Source organism: Atta colombica, unplaced genomic scaffold (assembly GCF_001594045.1).
Source record: "Atta colombica isolate Treedump-2 unplaced genomic scaffold, Acol1.0 scaffold83, whole genome shotgun sequence".
In the NCBI taxonomy this organism is placed as follows: Eukaryota; Metazoa; Arthropoda; class Insecta; order Hymenoptera; family Formicidae; genus Atta; species Atta colombica.
The window spans coordinates 2,073,474-2,078,862 of NW_017259576.1; the positions used below are offsets into that span (position 1 = coordinate 2,073,474).

Here is a 5,389-nt window from a genome sequence, read left to right on the forward strand (position 1 = left end):
TTGCTTTCCATTCGATTGTTCTTTCTGCTGTCATCAGATCTCCTATAATATCCGAGGTTTCACATGTACTACTTATATCAAGATTTCTCGTTTCTACTCAAGTTGTCGCAAGCATTTTAGTTATTTCGCAAATGAAATAAAAGTTTGTTGTTATACAATAAATTTATTTGATGGTTATTATGATGATATTGTAAAAAATCAAATCGTTGATTTGAAAGTATGAAATATTTTATCATGAATATTTATAATTATTAAAAAAGAAATTTGTATATACCTAAATTCAGAGCAAGAAATATATATCTCTCGATGATTTTCAGTTGCTTAAAAATATTTGAAAGATAATACTATAGTTATATTACAAAAATTTTTTAATTTCTTTGAATCAAAGGGTTTTTTCGATTTTTGAAAACAATGATGCAAATTAAATTGCATTAGCACGTCAAGTTTCCAAAATAATAATTGAGATTAAAAAATTCGCAAAAAATGGCTTTTTTCGTGCATTTTGACTTTTTTTGTAAAAAAAAAGAACATTATTTTGAAATTCTGAAGTCATAAATGTCATAAATGTTTATTCATCTTCTGTAAAATGTACTTTTTTCAAATTTCAATATCTTACTTTTAGCAGGGATGCACCGGATCATAAAATTACCGGATATCGGATATCCAGACAGAATGTAAGATCGGATATCTGAAAAAGCAATTTCTTCGAAAAAAATGTCTTAAAAAAAACCTATAGAGAAAAAAATTGTAATTTTGCAATAATCTATAAGATATTATGGCATTAATGAATATGCATAGGGAAAGCCCAGGCAAAATGGGACGCCTTGGATAAAGCGAATATTTTTTATTTTCGTTTATCTGAGATTGCGCTATGAGTCTCTAAAAGTTGAAAGAATAACCGATCAGCGATGCTATAAAAGTATGAAATGACATTACGTTCGTTTCTATTTAATAAAGATATATAGAAAATTGAGTGTTTTCTTGCGATTTTTCTTTAGGTAGCTTAATTATTATCTGTAATTGTTCCTTAATCAATGTGAATGATTTTTTTATAAGAATTCTGTGTCTTTAAATGTATATTCGAGGTTAAAATTTTTCAGTTGGTACTTCAACTTGTTCTAACCTTTCTAAATTTGCGCCAGGTAGGTCCTTTGGGCAAAGCGGGTGGAAACAAAGCGGATGATCCATCCTCTTTATTTGGTATATGATTACAATGAAAATACTGGGAATACGAAGGGATAGACGATTTTTCGAGTGTATGAAAGACACGTGTTTATTTACATTTCATTTTTGTTTATTTTTTGCCACAATGCAGTATGATTTGTTTATGACTGATCCAATGCAGTCATTGCATCAAATGAGTCTATGAAGACTGCACTACATAGAGGATTTGATAGCTACTTTTGTAACGATTGCCAAGACTGATTAATCTAATTTTTAAAATTTCATTTGCATTGCTCGAATAATTCATTCGCTTTTCTTAGGATCAAGCAAAATGATTCTCTTTTTTGTTTGTTTTAACTAACGACATATTAATGTTCAAGTTTTTTAATTTATTTAAATTTTATTTCAAAGTTAAGTCTTTAAGAGATTTATAAGAATAAAAATGGTTTCTGATCTCAATTTTAATTGTGTCATTTTTTCTGCTCAATCTTAATTCATTCACATTGCTCGATTCCCCTATTTATTTCTAGAACATTTGTTCAAGAAAAAATCAACAATTTTATGATATAAAATTTCAATTGGATACATTCCCGGATATTCATATGGAATAGTAAAAATGTACTGGATTCTTTTAGGATATCCGATGAATCCCTGCTTTTTAGCTATGTTAAGAAAGATGTGCTGGAATTTTTTAACTTGCGGCATCACACATATATTTTCAGCATTCAAAAATCTATAAGAAACATTTGATCCAATTTAAAGTAATTTTTTGTTGTAATCATTTAATTAAATTCATTTAATTAATTTAAATAAATGTGATAAAGTGCTTTAATAAACAATAAATAAAAAGAGAATACACTCAGGATATTCATGGCGCAATGTTACATTAAAAATTTTTACGTCAAAAGTAAAATAAAAAAAATATCAATAATAAAAATATTTAATTAAATTAATTCAATTTAATTTAATATTTTTGTTATTGAAATCATTTTCGATTATTAGTATAATTTAAATATATTAATTTTTATGTTGTAGAGAAACTGTTAAGTTTTTGTTTCTTTTTGTTCTGTTAAATAGTCAAAAATAGAATGTATTTTGTAACCGTAATGAGTTTCCTGTTTTAGCTTCTGTGTTTTTCCCTCTATTAGTAATACTACTGTATCCGTCGGTGTCGGGGTTGAATTGCGTCCCGTATAAATCTGCATATATTTTGATGTTTGTTGGCACTGCTTCATTGCAAGCGGCATTTAGCTTATAACGCGTAAGACTAATGAAACTGATGGTGCTTAAATAATATATATTAAAATTAACGACACAGTAATAAACAAATATCATATTATTAGCGGTAACGATATTGAGAACATTATTCAACTAACTTGTATATTTTGCCGATAATTATTTTGCAATAATCAATGCCAGCAGTGTAATTGAATATAAATTCATCTCTGTATATCTGTTAACATTAAAAGTGTGGCCTTTATTTATAAATGCGTAAATATTAAGCGGATGGGAATATTATACAAAATTTTTAATGAAGTATAGTTTATAGATTTATTTTTTCAACATCGAGTTTAAAATTACGATGTAACGAAGAAAATTATTTTATATTTTTTTCCATGCTCTATTGCTTTTCCGCTTTCAATAATTACATCCCATCAATGTTTTCTCTTAACGTCTACAAGATATGATCCCATATAATGAAAATCTCGAGATTATAGTTAATTTTGTAATCCGTGGCGGATTATAGGTTTATTAATAATATACCAAGAGATTTAGTAAATTCCGTTTAACGTGATGTTACGGCGTTGACGTCGTTGCGTTTATCACATACCAAGCTGAATTCCATTTTATCGATTGCGTAAGCGATATCTATCTCTTCGACTCTGGGATTTTTGCAAATCCGTAAATCGTTTCGACACTTCCAATTTAGATGCATATTTCACTAGTTTTCGTATTTATTACGCTGATATCATGGTGTGCGCAGATATCGTCGACTCTTTCGATTTAACGTGGATGACCGATAACAAAAACGTGCGAAATCGTGTATTGTTTCAGTAAATTTCAATTTATACTCGTCACGAAACTTCATAGTCGCACATGAATTAATTAGCTTGTTATAGTTAACTAACAGTTTATTCTGTATTTTGGCGAAAACGCATTAATAAACTCGCTAAAAGTTGCAAGTTGAACATCAATTTAAATCTCTGTTGGAAAAGTAATTCCGTTGGAGAAATGCTTCTATAGATGATTTTATTGATACTTGTATATTCTATTTACATGATTCTTAATTTGCGTAATAATTCTTTTATTTATCATTTCTCTGTGAAATTGCACAGTTGCAATAACACATTTTATCTTTTCCACTATTCAGTTATAAGGAAAAATAATTTTGTAATTTTTCGAACAATTCTTTTGTGAAAAATGTTATTTATTTAATTTGTATTATTTTGGCTTGGTTTAAATTATAATATTTTTCAATAGAAAGAAATACATATAAATTATCATATTAAATATTATATCTTATCCAATTTTCACATTGCTTCGAAAATAAATTAAATTATTACGAATTATAATGGAATATTTAATTTTCATTTCTATTTAAATCGAGATTGAGTTTCAGAGAGTTAAAAAACAATGATTATCTTTTTGAGAAGACTCAGCATGCATATAATCGTATGCAGAATATGTGAATGTGTAATCTGGATGTTCACATTCAACACTTGCTGTGATTAAATACATTCAACTTGCAGCTGGCTAAATGAAAACATTGTTCTACGCTGAAATAAAAAAAGTCTGGTTGCATTAATTAGAATTTTAGTTGTGATAATCAAAATTTTGATTGATATGATCAAAATCTTCTTTGTTCATTTTTAATCAGAAAATTTTCTCATTTCTCATTTCTTCGTACTCTTATCAAATTCAATAATATTCAATAATCTCTATATTATTTTGTCTTTCTTTAATATTTGATGGACAATAAGGATAAACTCAAGGATAAACTGATGCTTATAGAACGTGAAAACGGAACTCATTCATAATGAAGCATATTCTATTGATGGAATAATAAATATTATATAAACTATAAAACTTTAATTTTAAGCTCTGAAATTATAAACTATAAATTATAAACTAATAAAGTTCTGAAGAGAGAGATGTAAAAAATCAGAAAAGAAATTGAATCAGTAATTTATCTATTGATTGATTTCTTTGTTTTATATAAATATTAATTAAAGAGGACTTTATATAAATTGCTTTTGTATTCTTGTGATAGAGGTATAATATTGCCATACACAAGAATCCATCAATCTATTTTAGTCATCGAATCGTGTAACTTCGATAGTTGCAAATTTCGCGACTAAGATCATTGAGCGATCAGAATTAATTAATCCGATAACATGTAAATGCATAAGCACGTGAATATTAAGGATTTTGAGGTCGCGCACACGTATGGATCTTACGCTACGATACTATCTCTGAACCTCTTAAATTATTCAGGATGACTATTATGCAAGCTTATAAAATCTAGCAATAAAATAGCTTGTATAAAATCTACCAACAAAATATGATTTTTACGATATTTGATTACATTGTTGCTTTATGTAAAATTCAATTTAATTTGAAGTAGTTTTATACTTTTAGTAGGTGTTGAATTTCAATTATTTTAGAAATATTAAGCGGTATTTATTTCTTTTTAAAATACAAATGTTACAAATTTAACTTTTAGCGGCTTAGTAATATAATTGACTAACGTTTTATAATTTTATATATGCAATTTGAATAAATGTTTTTGTTGAATTATATTTTTGTGTTGTTGCAATCATGTTTATTATTGATATTTACTTATAGTATTAATAATAAATATTTAACAAAATTAATTAATATGAAATTAATTATCTAACGTAATTAGAATAATTGATGTCTTTGTTACAATGAATAGATATGAGTTGTGTATTACAGACTTAACGTGCCCTAAATTTGTGCGTAACTTAATCCTATCTATCAATTAGTCATATTGACATTATTGAGTTGTATATGTGTACGATCACATGACATGTATCTTAGGAAGATTGACTGCTTGTGACTTCCCAAAATTTCTTCCAAGAAAAAATATCGCTGCGGAAAAAGTTCACGATAGCGCAACTTTTCTTAAAAGCTTTCTTCAGTCTATTATTTGTCTTGACGTTGTAATCAATCTATTATGTCGCATCTCCACAAATATATATAT

At 27.1% G+C, this 5,389-nt stretch overlaps 1 protein-coding gene across 1 annotated transcript in view; it reads right to left on the reverse strand.

Annotated features, from left to right (window-relative positions):
* Positions 1-5,389, reverse strand: part of LOC108692884 (arrestin homolog) — a 43,984-nt gene that overhangs the window by 36,608 nt on the left and 1,987 nt on the right. The gene's annotated exons all lie outside the window — the stretch shown is intronic.